At 38.2% G+C, this 17,500-nt stretch overlaps 1 protein-coding gene across 13 annotated transcripts in view; it reads right to left on the bottom strand.

Annotated features, from left to right (window-relative positions):
* The window catches only part of LOC106880564 (latrophilin Cirl), a 445,635-nt gene that overhangs the window by 426,213 nt on the left and 1,922 nt on the right, over positions 1-17,500 (bottom strand). The gene's annotated exons all lie outside the window — the stretch shown is intronic.

Below are 17,500 nucleotides of genomic sequence, written 5' to 3'. Positions count from 1 at the left end.
TGCGTTTATGTGTGTTAGTGTGCATGTGTGTCGGTGCACATCTGTTTGTCTCCGAGTGTGTTTGTCAACTGATACGTTAATTGATGCAGAAAAATGAGATTGTGAATCGGATAGTGGTGTTGGTGTTGGTGTGGTGGTGGTGGTAGTGATAGTTGTGGTGGTGGTGGTGGTGGTGATGGTGGTGACAGACTCGGTGCAAGTGGCACTGTGTATCGATGTCGCTGTTTGGAGACGATGTTTCATGCAAATGCTGGCGTATTTCAGAACGAAATCTCATGGCGTTCGGATTGAAAGAACGGACTGTCAAAAGTCGGCAGAAGTATACACACATTGTTAAATGTATGTGTGCGTTATTAAGCACACACAGACACACACACACACACACACACACACACACACACACACACACACATGCATGAATGCATATACATTTATTACGCATCTGTAGAAATGAACGCGCGTGTGTGTGTGTATATATATATATATATATATATATATATATATATATATATATATATATATATATATATATATATATATATATTACATTATAAGAAAACGTATCAGGGAAGTATAAATAGACATACGAGTACATTATTGTATTATGTGGTGCTCTAGCATGGCCGCAGTCAAATGACTATGTATGTGAAATTCTTTTATTTTTTTTACATGTTTCAGTCATTTGACTGCGGCTTTGCTGGAGCACCGCCTTAAAGGGTTTTCGTCGATGAAATCGACCCTAAGATTTATTCTTTGTAAGCTTTGTACTTATTCTATCGGTATCTTTTGCGTACTGGGGTATATCTAATAGACTGGCCTCCTCCCCCAAAATTTCGAACCTTATGCCTAGAATAGAAAAGAATATTTAAACGGTGCATAAAGCAGCAAGCTGGCAGAATCGTTAACACGCTGGACGAAATGCTTAGCGGCATTTCGTCCGTCTTCACGTTCTGAGTTCAAATTCCGCCGAGCTCAACTTTGCCTTTCATCCCTTTCGGCGTCAATAAAATAAGTACCAGTTGAGTAATAGGGTCGAAGTAATCGACTTACCCCTTAACCCGAAATTACTGGCCTTGTGCTAAAATTTAAACCAATATTTAAACAGTGCTTAAAGGATCTAGCATCCTATATATAGCGTATGACCCCCAAAGTGCAGTGAGTGTTACTAATAAAAGAAACGTTGCCATTGTTGTTATTTTATGCTTGTGAATTCTTGAATATAACTGAGTAAAATTCAATACATTAATATTGGGGTGTCCGGAAAGTTCGTGCCGTTTTATAGTAGCTAACCTTTCGACGTATTTGCCATGAAACCATCTCAATTCTGGGAAGAGGGTATTTTCAAGTTAAAGAAAAGATAGAGACGCATTGTGCAACAAAATGGTTCGTATTTGGTTGATTTAAAATGTAATGGCAAGTATTTATTGACCTTTTTCTTTCCTTTAAAAATCGGCACGAACTTTCCGGACAGCCCAATACATGCAATATATACTGTGTTGCTTGTGCCTCACGTGAGTCGTGCTTGGTTCATAGGGGTTAGTTTTCTGGTTACATTGGGGTATAGGTTCCACACCTGGACAAGAGGCCTGTCCGTCGCAGATGATCTGCTAGATGCAGGAGGGGAAGAGTGAGAGACAGTTGTGGTGAAAGAGTCAGCAGGAGTTTGTCATTACCTTCTGGCGGAGTAGCGTGTAACTTAGGCGTTTCGCTCATAAACACACACACACGCACACACACACACACACATCGGCCGACCTGAGATTCGAACCCGGGATCCTTCGATCGTGAGTCCGCTGCTCTAACCACTAGGCCAAGTGCCGCCACACTATATATTGCACCAAGTACAAACATACATACGAACATTCATACAAATAGGTTATTTGGCAGTAGCAGTCGAGAGCTGAACTACATCTCTCACAGTATTTAGTTTCGTTTCTCTGAGTTCAAAACCTGCTTCAGAAAATGTTCGTTTCCATTCCGATAAGATCGATAAAATAATTATGGTAATATATTAAAGTTGATGCAACCTTCTGTAATCCTCTTTTATAATAAGATAATTTCCTTGCATCTAATTGAAAAGGAATTTACGCATAAATCTTGGATACAGTCATAAATGAACTCACATACACACCAATGTGCGTATGCATTCATACATCCTTTTATGCAACCGCACCCTATATATATATATATATATATATATATATATATATATATATATATATATATATATATATATATATATATATATATATATATATATATATACAGGGCAAGGAATCGTCAATTTGTAGTTTTGGAATCAGTAGTTCTTTGGCTGCTATTTCTGAATTCTCAGTATGTTGGAGAAGCAGGATACTGCTAATCCCTATATATTTATGATTATATATATATATATATATATATATATATATATATATATATATATAGTATGTGTTCATTCATTCTTTTATTGATTTTAGTCATTGGACTGCAGCCATGCTGTGGCATTATATTCAAGACTTTAGTTGATCATATCGACTCCTGCACTAGGTCTGTTTGGCAGACACTTTATTGATCTCTATTTGGCGAATATAACTATGTATGTATGCATATTGTGTATACCTCTCTCTCCCCCTCTCTCCCCCCTCCCCCCCCTCCCTCTCTCCCCCCTCCCTCTCCCCCTCCCTCCCCCCTCTCCATCCCCCTCTCCCCCTCTCCCCTCTCCCTCCCCCTCTCCCCTCCCCCCTCCCCCTCCCCTCTCTCTCTCTATTTATCTATCTATTTATTTGTTAATATGTCTGTATGTTTATGTTTGCAAGGCGATTAGACTAGTGTGGAAGATACATCAATTGATGATTATAACATCAGTTCAGTTGCTGTGGTATTATCACGGGACACCTTAATGACATGTCTATAGCAAGGAAGTGTGGTCACTCTCAGCATAGACCCTCATTTCTCTCCTCGCTTTTTTATATCCGTCTCTTATATTTCCCTTTATTTTCTGTCTCTTCCACTATAACCTCTGTGTATCTAACCACCTCTCTCTCTCTTTCTTTCAACACTTATGTTTTGATATCGTGAATTATTTATTCTCTCTACATCTCTCTCTCTTTTCTTTCAGTCTTTCTCCTGTTTCTCCTTTCCCTCTTCATCTCACATTTCTTCTCTACTTCCATGATTATTTTAAACAACACGTCTAACTTAAAAGAAGTCTGGACCTCCTTACCACCTCATTCTCTTTTTCTTGCACCCCACATCTGCACACACTCGCACACACACACGCTCACGCAAAGGGCAGCACACATGCACGCGCACGCACAGGGCAGCACACACATACACACGCACACACACGAGCACACACACACACACACACACATACACCAATGCACACATTCACACGCATGCGCATGCACACACACATATGTGAGCCTGCATGCTCACGGTAAGACACTCAAACACTTTGCTCGGCTATCTTCATCAATTTATAAAGAAATCAATAGAAATACACACGCACCCACACATGCACACACACTCACACACATTACACATACACAGATCGTGTGTGTAGACGCCACACAGACACATTCACGGTCATGCACGCAATCTTTCATGCATGCGTGCTTCCTTTCCAAACATGGAACCGGGTTATAGCAGCTGAGTTGTGCGTAAGATGTGTGTGTGTGTTTAAGTGTGTTCGTGCGAGCGAGCAACTGAGCGAGCGACCGAGAGAGAGAGAGAGAGAGAGAGAGAGAGAGAGAGAGAGAGAGAGAGAGAGCGAGAGAGAGAGAGAGAGAGAGAGAGAGAGAGAGAGAGAAAGCTGGAGATAGTCTGAGAGAAAAAGAATGGGACAGGGTGAGAGCAAATGACAAACAGATAAATAGAAAGCATAAATAAACAGACGAATAATGAGAGAGTGAATGTAGAAGGGAAGAGAGAAATCAGTTATTCTGAGGAAGATATACAGAGATAGAAACAAAAGCTGATAGATAGATAGACAAACAGAGGGACCGACAGACAGATAGATAAAGAGATAGATAGATAGATAGATAGATAGATAGATAGATAGACAGAAAGAAAGATAGATAGATAGATAGATAGATAGATAGATAGATAGATAGATTGATAGATAGACAGACAGACAGACAGACAGACAGATAAAGAGATAAATAGATAGATGGGTAGAGAGGTACATAAATGGATAGATAGATAGATAGATAGACAAATAGATAGAAAAGAGACAGATAAAGAGATAGATAGATAAAGAGACAGATAGATAAATAGATACAAAGATAGATAGATAGATAGATAGATAGATAGATAGATAGATAGAGAGGTGGGGGGAGAAATACAGTAGAATAGTCTAATAGATATACAAATGGATAACTAGACGGATATATAGATAAATATCTGGAAAGATCGATAAACTGGAAGCGAAAAAAACAAAAAGGAAAGAAAATATATAAAAGAAGAGAAAAATAGACAATGTGGATAACACAAAATGATTAAACTAGAGGGGGTGGTCGGTGAAGAAAGAAAGAAAAAGGTAAAGGAATATTCAAACGAGAGGCAGACAGTGCGCCAGTCAGATAGACAGACAGACGAGGAATAAAGAAAAAAATGCAGAAGAGATATCAAAAGAAGGAAAGAAAAGACGAATTATAGGACGAAATAAAGAAAGATGTGAACAGGAAATTTGTTATTTAGACATGAACAGAACAGTATTTTTTTCCTTAGGACATGAAGAGTTTATGTGAATTTGTGGCGTTCATGAAATTTGTCGTCTCCAAAGAACAAAGCAAAAAAAGATTGATAAAAACACACGGTTCGATCATAATGAAGGCTGCCCGAGAGAATATGAGACTAAATGTTGGGGCGACAGTGATTTCGAAGTTTCGGTTAGTTAGACTTCGGTTTGACGTTTAATAGTTTTTATCATAAATTGATGGGAAAATAAGCACAAATATACACATAAAACACACACACACACACACATATGAAACAAAGAATTAGTTATTTGGATTAAGAGAAAATGGTTTGGTTCTTAGTTCAACCTGTTATACTATACCATACATATTGTAGTACACTTTTAATACGTTACTAAATTATAATGATAGTATAATAGTTACCAAATTGCAAAATGATTACAACAGCGAATCGAAAACCTGTCCCGGCTCTCGGAAAAATTGTTCTCTATGACACTCGATAATTTTGGTACAAGGCCAGCATGTCTGTGGGAGTGGGTAAGTAGATTACACCGACCCCAGTGTTCAACTAGTACTTATTTTATCGACTACAAAAAGATGGAAACCAAATTCGATCTCGGTGGAATTTGAACTCAAAAGGTGTACACGGACAAAATGCCGCTAAGCATTTCACCTGGCCTGCTGCCAGTTCGCCGCCCTTGACACTAAATAACAATGATGATTTCTTACACTGATAAAAAACTGTAGATTAATCAGGAAACAGTATCGTAGATTAATTAGCCTTCTTTCGTTGACCTAAAAGACATTATAGACAAACTCACTCACAGTGGGATTTGAACTCAAATCGTTAATAAATGTAACTATAAAGACGAAACATTGACTTAGCCTGCATTCTATTATTCAAAACAAAAGAACTTATGGTAATATTTGATGGTATACAAAGGCGGTGAGCTGGCAGAATCGTTAGCACGCCGGACAAAAATACCTAACGGCATTTCGTCCGTCTTTGCGTACGGAGTTCAAATTCCGGTGAGGTCACCTTTGCCTTTGATCCTTTCGGAGTTAATAACATAAATACCAATAGGCGCATGAGTGGTAAGTAGCTCGCTTACCAACCACATGGTTCCAGGTTCAGTCCCACTGCGTGGAACATTGGGCAAGTGTCTTCTACTATAGCCATGGGTCTACCACAGCCGTGTGAGTGGATTTGGTAGTCCGAAACTGAAAGAAGCCCATCGAATGTGTGTGTGTGTGTGTGTGTGCATATATATATATATATATATATATATATGTGTTTGTGTGTCTGTGTTTCCCGTTCCCCACCATCACTTGACAACTGATGCTGGTGTGTTTACGTCACCGTAACATAGCGGTTCGGCAAAAGGACCCGATAGAATAAGTACTAGGCTTACAAAGAATAAGTTCTGAGGGGTCGATTTGTTCGACTAAAGGTGGTGCTCCAGCATGGACGCAGTCAAATTACAGAAACAAATAAAAGAATGAAAGAATATCACCCTCGAGCCCTATATTGCGAGGTCGGTCCTTTATTATATGCTTCAATACGCTAAAAACATTTTTTTTTTAATGTGTACCGCTGAAATCGGAGTGCGTCCACTATGCCCGCCGTCTTATTGAAAGAAGTGTACAAAAACCGGGTACAGTCGATTATACGCGCGCGTATGTGTGTGTGTGTGAGAGAGAGAGAGATAGAGAGAGAGAGGGGGAGGGAGAGAGATGGAAACTAGGGATAACGTGGTATTGAGAAGAAGAAAGAATAAAAGAGAAACTGGATGAGAGTAAGCAGACAAATAGGATTTCTTTTCGATACCAAAAGTTGAATGACGTAGTTAATTTCCAGAACGTAAGTGGACGCAGCTAAATATTCATAACAGAGTCAACAAGCCAAGGTTGACTTTTAATAAAAATAATAATTATTCTTTTCTACTATAGGTACAAGACCCGAAATTTGTTGGGGGAGGGGGGGCGTCGATTAAATCGACCTCAGTACGTAACTGGTACTTAATTTATCGACCCCGAAAGGATGAAAGGCAATGTCGACCTCGGCGGAATTTGAACTCAGAACGTAACGGCAGACGAAATACTGCTTAAGCATTTCGCCCGGCATGCTAACGTTTCTTATTTCTTTACTGCCCACAAGGGGCTACACACATAGGGGACAAACAAGGACAGACAAACGGATTGAGTCGATGTTATCGATCCCAGTGCGTAACTGGTACTTATTTAATCGACCCCGAAAGGATGAAAAGCAAAGTCGACCTCGGTGGAATTTGAACACAGAACGTAAAGACAGACGAAATCCCGATAAGCATTTCGCCCGGCGTGCTAACATTTCAGCCAGTTTGCCGCCTTAGTCAATTAATTATATCGGCCCACCAGTACTTAACTGTTACTCTATTTTATCGAACTTAGAGGGATAAAACGCAGAATTGACATCAAGGGGATTTGAACACAGAACGTAATGAGTCGGAAGAAATACCGCAAGAAATTGCCTCCGATGTTCTAACGATTATACATGAGGCCCCAGGCGGAAATTGAAACGGCTTTCATTTGGGTAACCTTGCCAAGAACATAACCTGTTAATTTCGAAAATATTTTCTTTTCTTAAATATATTTTTCAACCCCATCAACAGGTCTTTGCTCATCGAGCATTTTAGATAGTAGCAATAAAGAAATCATTATTTAATACTAAATATATAAGAGAATTTTTATCGCAATATTTTTGAAAAAATAATTTTTTGATTTGGTCCTAAAAAAAGACCACGGGTCACATTCGTCCACAACAAACGGTCCTCTCCAAATAGAATAATGAAACAAAGAATGCCGTTTGTTGAAACATACCCCAATATAAAGACTAACGTCGCATTCTACGCATTGTTATGAAACTTTTTTCTTGCAGAAGGCACAATAAGAAAAAGCAGTAATTCACGCTATTTACATACTTGTCATGATGCATCGGTACATCATGAACATAAAAATACTAAGTTTTCAATCCACGAAAGTCTGCCTGTGAAATTCATTTTCTAATACGCACAATAAATGGAAGATAGGAAGTCCTAATGACCTTGGTTCTTGTTTAAGACTAAACTTTCAGAGTAAGCTGTATCTGAACAAAATCACTTTACAAGATTTACTCAACTTTATTGGACAATTAAAATAGTCACGATTACTACTCATCTAAAAAATATTTTGAATAAAAAAAAAAATCGGTGTAATTGCATATGTGCTTGTCTTCACACTATACTGAATGTTGAGATATTCAAAAGACACTCTAATACATCTCTGTAAAATACAATTGCTGGTTAAATATTCATTTCAAATTTCGGAGTAAGCCGACTACATCAACCCTAGTGTTCAACTGGCACTTATTTTATTGACCCTGAAGAGATGAAAAGCAAAGTAATTCTTGGCGGAATTTGAACTCAGAATGTGAAGACGGACGAAATGCCGCTTAGCATTTTGCCCGGTGTACTAACGATTCTGACAACTCGCCGCTCCTACTTGCTGGTCAAATGTCCCTTTCTATTATAGGCACAAGGCCTGAAATTTAGGGGAGGGGACTAGTCGATTACATTGACCCCAGGGTTTCACTGGTACTTAATTAATCAACCCCGAAAGGATGAAATGCAAAGTCGACATCGGCGGAAGTTGAACTCAGAACGGAATGACTGACGAAACACTGCTAAGCGTTTTGCCTGGTTTGTTAATGATTCTGCCAGTTTGCCGCCTTAGGCTGGTCAAATATCAATAACTATTCTTGTTTTAGAAACAAAAAGGGACTATAAGCGCAAATGGGTTAACTCTAAAACACATTTGAAGTAAATTAAGAAACTGTTAATATCATGCATTTGACCAAATGTCGTTCGTTAGTAACATAAGTGAAATAAAGTGAATTAATTTATCATTGAAATGTATTGATACATCAAATGATACAAGATATACAATTGTAAGTTGTGCAGTGGTGTTGATTATAATGATGTAACTCGGGGGACCCTTTGTTAAAGGCATTCTGACAAGGAACATCTTTTGTTTATTTATTTTGATGACGATAGGTATTGATTTTTGGCATATTCATTGCTATTTCTAGCACAAAGCATGACCACGTAGATGCTTCCTTGTTGGGTTGTTGTTGTCGGAATTGCTTAGTCCCGGGTCAGCTGTAACGGAACAGGCTTATAATGAAACTGTGAGCATCTCATCTCTTTGTTCAATATCTTTCGTATTTAAACTTATAGCGTGGTTTAAAATAGGTTTGACTTCTATTTCTAGCAAGCTGAGTGATACATGGAAAACTCTCGCGTTGGTGGTTGAAGCTAATGCTCGTGAGGGAGGCGCTGACGGGACAGTTGAGTTTATAACGATGATGATCGACTGGAGTCTACTTCAATACAGGACAATTTAAATATGATGTGACGGGTACAAAACATTTTAAATCTAGCTGTCTGCGCATGCGTATGAGTTTGAACGAAAGTGTGCGTGTGTGCACACTTGTGTACACACGCACAAACACGAGCTCCTGTTGATCTTGATGTTGTTGTAGTTTCGACCTATGATCAAAGATAATCCAGCTTTGCTTTGATTATCCCGTCTTTTTAGGACGTTTCTCATACTATATTAGCAAAAGTGTCACTCACTTTTATTACAGCAGTGTATGATTTGACGGAGAATCGGCAATCGTTTCGATGTGTCTTTGCATGTAAGTATGGCTGTATGTATGTGTGTGTCCGTGTGCGTGTATATATATATATGTGTGTGTGTGTGTGTGTGTGTGTGTGTGTGTGTGTATACGTGAGTGTGTGTTCGTGTGTGCGTACATATATTTATGTATATTCTGATGAAAGTTGTATGGTCCAGTTACGTCAAAAAGTAATGTAACTGTTCGATAAAAGACCAGTAAAATAACCAATAAGTAACAAACAAAATTAAGTACTGGGTCCGATATAATCGATTAAGATCGTTCAAAGCAATAACAGTAACAGAATAAAAGAATATACATGCACATGCGCACAAGCACATACGATGTGTGTAAACATATATATATATATATATATATAGATGTGTGTGTTTGTATATATAAGCATGCATGTATGTATGAATGTATGTATGTATATATATATATATATATATATATATATATATATATACACACACATATATATATACGTATATGTATGTATGTAGAGAAAGAGAGAGATACATATAAGAACATACACAAACACGGACAAATATGTTTATGTCTATCTATCTATCTATCTGTCTATCTATCTATCTATCTATCTATCTATCTATCTATCTATCTATCTATCTATCTATCTATCTATTAGCGAGAACTCTTGAAATAAAACTAAATTATTACACACATACACACACACAAACATATATATACATACATACATATACATGTATATATACACACCTGCATATGTAACCATATATGTATGTGTGCATATGTACATTCGAGTTTACATAATTATATATATGTGTGTGTGTATGTGTGTATGTGTGTGTGTGTGTATGTATGTATGTATACATGCGTGTGTGTGTGTGGCCATTTAGCTGTGTCGTTAGAGCTTCGGATAGATTGCTCCACATTTAAAGACCCTATTTCACCCATCTCTCTCTTCGATCAGTGTTGAAGTTACACTGTGATGAACTTTGCCTTCTATTCTTCCAGCAAATAAAGTATTCGTACCAATTCGGTTATTCTCTTTATTTCGCTCTTTCTGTTTGTTTGCTTGCCTGTCTCCCTTCCAGAAGAAATCAGCTGTTGTCAGACCGTGAGAGAGAGAAAGAAAGAGACATAGTGAGAGATAGGCTTCACTAAGTCTGGAAATATCTCAGACCTGCCGCATATCAAGATGGATACCCTACGACTCCATCAAGGAGTTGGAGGCTCAAAGTAAGCTTTGCATAGTTCAGATGCTTGCTTCTCAGTCACATGGTCTCGAATTCAATATCAGAACATGATTTCTTTTATCATAAACTCGGATCCCTTTTACTTGTTTCAGTCATTTGACTGCAGCCATGCTGGAGCACCGCTTTTAATCGAGCAAACCGACCACAGGACTTATTCTTTGTATGCTTAGTACTTATTCTATCGGGTATCTTTAACGAACTGCTAGATGACGGGGACGTAAACATACTAGCATCGGTTGTCTAATACACACACACACACACACACACACACATATATATACGACGGGCTTCGTTCAGTTTCTGTCTACCGAATCAATTCACAAGGCTTTGGTCGGCCCGAGACAATAGTAGAAGACACTTGTCCAAGGTTCCATGCAGTGGGACTGAACCCAGAACCATGCAGTTGGTAAGCAAGCTACTTACCACACAGCCACTCGCTGAGCTTTCAGAGTGAAAATGGTTATGCGGAAACTGTTCGGAAGCCCGTCGGATAGACTCTACCTAATATTCAAAGGGTCTCCTTAGTAAGTACGCCGTTCCGTTGGTTGACGAACAATTGAAACACTCATCGTTGACACCGATTTCTCACGCACCTGTATTAAATCCTTCACCACCATCTCTCTCTCTCTCTCTCTCTCTCTCTCACACACACACACACACACGCATGCAGCACACTAACACATTCTTGCGAATATCGATTTCCTTTGATCAAACATCAGAACAAGGCCGGTATTATACGATCAGAATCAATACAAGTTTATTACTGGTATATATTTATCTAGACCTGTACTAGATAAAAAGGCATCGTTGACGCTGGTGCGATTTGAACTCACAATGACAAGACATGAAATTTATTGTAAAATATGCAATCTGTTTCTCTGCTTCTGCAAACCTAATAATAGTATCAAACTTTGGCACGAGTCTGTCAATTTTAAGGAAAGGCGGTGAGTCAATTACATCGGTTCCAATACGCGAGTAGTACTTATTCTATCGACCCCGAAAGGATGAAAGGCAAAGTTGGCCACGGCGGTATTTGAATTGAGAACTGTCAGAAATGCCGTTATGCATTTTGTCCGACTCGCTAACGACTCTCCCAGCTCACCACCTTCACCGCTTTAATAATAGTTTAAAATGTTGGTACATGGCCAGCGTTTTGTGGGGAGGAGATCATCAATTACATGCCCCCCCCCCACCCTCAGTACGCAACTGGTACTTATTTCATCGCCTCCGAAAGGAAGAAAGGCAAAGTTAACCTCGACAGTATTTGGACTCCGAAAGTAGATTGCCGGAAGAAATGCAGCTAAGCATTTTTGTCCGACACACTAATGACTCAGCCAGCTTACCGCCTCATTGTAATAATTAGTGGCACCCATCACACAAACTATGTATTTCAATATGACCAGTCAGAGGAAAACTGCCCTTCCTTCCCTGCTAAAAGAAGGCAATGGGACAGTTTTTGCTGTGGACTCGGCCGATAATTGGATTCATCCTGCGATTTCAAAATAAATGCTTATTGCTGTGCCCAATACCACGCATTCAGAAGAATAGGCAATATTGATTAAATTGACATCAGTACTTCGTTGATACTTATGTTATCAATCCAGAGAAACTGAAAAGCCAATGAATAACCCCAGAGGGATTTGATCCTAGAACTGAGACATACCCAAGTGCTTTAAGGCATTTAATGTGTCGATTTACAACTTCTGTCTCTAAGCGCCCTTAATAATTGCTTTCTAAGAAAAACAAATCCACGTATTTTGTGAGCGGTACAAATCAATTGCAGCCCTTGATGGATGCTTAATTAATTAATCGAGTTTGTTGGGAATGAAAAACACAGTTGACCTCAAGTGGATTTGTGCTCCGAACATGAAAGGACACAATTATATACTGCTAAGTATTTAATCTGTTTCTCAACCGTTTCGGTCACTCACTGCCTCAATTGAATCTTTACAGAAATTATAATTTTATTTTTCCTTCACATTAAGCCCAGGACCATACACATTTATAATGAAACAGAAAACGTAATTAAATCACTTTCGTGTCTTTCTTAATGAATTTAGCGACATATGGATAGAGAAACTGCTACTAGAAGAAATATCGAAACAGATATTGGTACATAAATGAACGTTTATAAAATTGGTGTGTATATATATATCAATATACATTCACTACTCCAACTCTCTATCCAATTTAGACTCACGCACTCACATGTAAATTTCTACCTAGCCATACACATTTTATCTTCCTATATGTATGTCGCTACAATGCTTTCTATTTTCTTAGACGCCGAAATACTCCACTCTTTACAGATAGTATTAATAATATACAGCCACTTACATATTTTCATTCATAAATACCTGCATAGACTGTGCTAACGACACACTCTATCTACAAACGCATGGCTCCGTATGTATATTTTCAGCTCTCTATCTATCTATCTATCTATCTATCTATCTATCTATCTACATGTACTGACACACTTGAGCATACACACACACCCGTGCACATGCACAATGGTACGTTATCTGTCCGTCTTTTCTTCACTTTCGTCTCCAGTCTTTAATTCTCATCCCCGCAACTTTCTCCAGACTGCTAAAGACCATAACATAGCAGTGTAGTCAGCGTTGAAACTGGCGGCTCTTCAAGCTGTGTCTGTGCATGTGCGTGTGTGCATGTGTCGTTATATACGTGTTTGTGCCTGTGTCCTTGTGTGTGTTAGAGAAATGCTTCTTCTTGTTATGTTGGAATGGAGACGGCCGACCATACACGAATCTATACAATATAGCAGCCAAGCTGCCTCAAACAGACCAGGCCGTCTTCTAAACTGGGCCACGTTGGATAATGTGATCACTGACATACAAAAAGACAAGATGTTTTCAGCTGGAACGTCTTTGATTAAGAAGTCTACTTGATCAGCCTTGACCTGGGGCTAGTGAGCACAAACAACTGCATGAAAACATGCGCAGATACATACGTATAACGAACACATCTACACATGCATCGATTTATCGTTAACCACCGTATGTGTGCTTAGAGAGAGAGAGAGAAATGACTGTCCTAGTATGACTACAAGCTCACTGGCTGGAAGAAGGGAATAGCAAATAGTAAAGACTTTATATGTACACGCATCTATACGTATGTGTATGTATTCAACAAAAACAATTAGATGAGACTGTAGAAACTTGTATTTAAGACCTGTAGGTACAGATACTCATAAACAAATATCTTCGCCATTCGCTTGAGTCTTATATACGTACATGTGTTTGTATGCGAGCATTGTCGAACGGTTAAGAAGTGTGCTTCGGTAGTCATGAGATCCCGACTCGATCCCATTGTGTAAACCACTGCAAGATGTTTTGTACAAAATTATCAGGTCGACCCAACCTTGTAAGTGAAATTGGAATACACAAACAAGAACCACCAGAGGCCTGCGACATTGTAGATGAAATTCAGAGGGAGGGCCTCTGTCACATGTAGTGTCCCAGTGATTCTGACTGAGGATTAAGAGAACGAGTGTCTGTGGAATACTCAGCCAGCTACACGTTATGATACAATGAATAGGAATAGTTTTGTTGAGCGGACAGCGGAAATAGCCATCACAGAAACTAACGTACAGTCTATTTACTTTAATGTTGTGTCTGTCTGTTTGTCTGTTTGTCTGCCTGTCTGTTTGTCTATCTGTCTGTCTCTGTCTCTCTCTGTCCCCCTCTCTCTCTATATATGTGGATGGATAGATGGATGGATAGTTGGATATATATATAGAGAGATGGATATATATATATATATATATATATATATATATATATAGTGATATATATATATATAGATTGATAGATAGATAGATCAATTTATACACCTTTGTGCTGCTAGAGAATTGCCTTGTGTCTAAATGGATCCATGCATGTCTGTTGCATGTTTGTTCGTCTATCTGTTTTCTCTCACACGTGATTATTTTAAGTCACATATCCATCTGTACGCACATGCAAACGTTTATATGTTTATGCACATGTATGTATGAGTCCAATCACACACACACACACACACACACACACACACACACACATATATATATATATATATATATATATATATATATATATATATATGTCTAAATATATACATGGATTTTATCTTAGAATGTTCGGGCCAGCTACGATTAAATAGAACGATAAAATAAAATATTTCCACTGTGACCATCCCGTATTAATTATCAGGACAGTGTATTCACCACCAAGTTATCGATTGTTTCTTTCCAATATTATGTGATTTGGAGGGGGTTTGATAGCTATTTCTAGCACGTTGGTTCGAATGGGTGGCTGTGCATGCATGTACAAGGATAAGGACTGAAAATGCATAGAATCGTCAATTACACACACACGGCCAGACATTCATAATGATATTAAGCACTGTACATGCGTACGCGCTGGTGTGTGTGCGTATTTGGGTATGTATGTGTCTGTATGTACGCCCGAAAGTGTATTCCGAGTGTGTATGTTTCTGCATTTTCGTAAGAGGCCACAGACATATTTTCCCTCCCTCTTCCTCCCCTCTCTCTCTTTCTCTCTCATTCTTGACTCGCACATACGTGCACACACGCATTTACATATGTTCATAGACAGATACACAATCACTGTCACAGGAAAAACACGATGATATACATACATACTCAACATATACACACAATAAATGCGAGTGTGTGTGTGTGTTCGTGTGTGTGTACGTGCGTGTGTGCGTGCCTCTGTGTGTGTGTGTGTGAATGCATACGCAAGTAGCTACAAAGCTATATAATTATATGTGTAAACTCACATGATAGCGATCGTATATATATTCATGTATAAAAGTAAATAAACGTACGTAGGTGATTGAAGTCAGATAAGACACATTATCAGACAGGTAAACAGTCAAGCATTTGCCCCCCCACCACCACCACACAAACACACACACACACACAGATGCACATACACACCCACAGAGTGAGCGTGTATGTGTGTCTGTGCGTGTGTGTGTATATGTATTTTTACAAAGGTAAACATCAGTCCCATCTCTAGCGCAGATCTTGAACCTGAATGAACTTTCAGGTTAATTAACTCACTCCTACCCTCTTGTACAGGAGTTGAAATGTTGAGGCTCAACATTCATATATACTTCCATACGGCCAGACAGACAGACAGAGAGATAGATAGATAGACAGACACAGACACACACATATGAGTATATGAACGTGTATATTTATGCACATGTATGTCCACATATATTACAAGACTGGATTTATACGGAAACTGTATTCACACACACAAATATATGTTTATATATATATATGTATATATATATATATATATATATATATATATATGTATATGTATGTGTGTTTATATCAATGTGCATGTATATATATATATATATATATCTATGTCTAAAAATAAAAATATATGGATAGACACACACACACACACACACACACACAAATATATATACATATATATTCGATATTATCTGATGGTATATCCGGCAGATATTTCAATAAGCCTGAAGCAAAAACAAGCTGGAAATTTTCTTTTTCCTCCTCGGCGAGATTTGAACTCAAAACAAAGATCAATGAAAGTAAATACTGTAAATTATTTAGTCCGGAGATCTATCGATTCTGCTACACTACTGCCTGCGTGTATGTGTAAATATTACTACGTGTATGTATGTATGTATGTATGTATGTATGTATGTATAAACACAGTTGACACACAACTTCACCATTTGAATGCATTGATTATTTCAACAAACGTACACATAATTACGCATACGAATGCACGCGAGGCCGCGCGCGCGCACACAACAGACGTATACACGCGCATAGACGCATACACACTCACACACCACTAATTAGAAATTAATTAAAAATGGCCACACCAGGAAGTGTTAATTGAATAATTCATATAATTCTTCTGTCATTCGAATAATACTTTCCGTCTTTGTTTGTTTGTTTTTTTGTTGTCTTTCAATTTTCATCGTAATAACAACTATTATCACCGTTGCCACCACCACCACCATCATCATCATTTCGCCACTAACAACAGTAACAGCAGCAGCAGAACGACGTGTCCCCACCACCACGACAACCACCTCTACCACCATACCGCCACCTTCATCATCGTCGTTGTCGTCATCATCCAGCATCATCATCATCATCATTAACGACATTCTCTTCATCTTTAAGACTTCTCATCTTCCTCAGTTACAGTGCTTTGGTCAGTGTGTGTATGTGTGTGAACATTGGTATACACACACACACACACACACACACACACACATACCACATACACACGGACACACAGACGTGCACGCCACATACATACAGACACACACACGGACATATAGTTTTGGAGTGTGTTTAGTCGATAGAGAGGTAAAGAAAAATGTATGTCTCTCTCTCTATCTATCTATATATATATATATATATATATATATATATATATATATATATATATATATATATATACACACACACACACATACACAAATATATATATATATATATATATATATATATATATATATATATATATACACTCACACACATATACATGCACACCTTAGGTATATGCATTGATGCACAATGGGAAACAGAGGTGCGAGAATCGTTGTGGGAATGCATTGACCAGATTAACACACACACACACACACACACACACACACACACACTTGTTTGTACGCATCAGTATGAATATATACAAGAACATATATACAAATATACATGCATACATATATATATATATATATTTATATCTTTATATATATTTATGCAACATGTGTATATACGCCTATATATTTATATATAAACAACTGCACTGAGAAACACATGAGGTGTTATCTCTTTTCTTTCTATCGCTCAG

Source organism: Octopus bimaculoides, chromosome 8 (genome assembly GCF_046866305.1).
Source record: "Octopus bimaculoides isolate indiv1 chromosome 8, ASM4686630v1, whole genome shotgun sequence".
NCBI lineage: Eukaryota > Metazoa > Mollusca > Cephalopoda > Octopoda > Octopodidae > Octopus > Octopus bimaculoides.
Note: the sequence above shows the minus strand (reverse complement) of the source record. Positions and strands in the feature narration are given on the sequence as shown.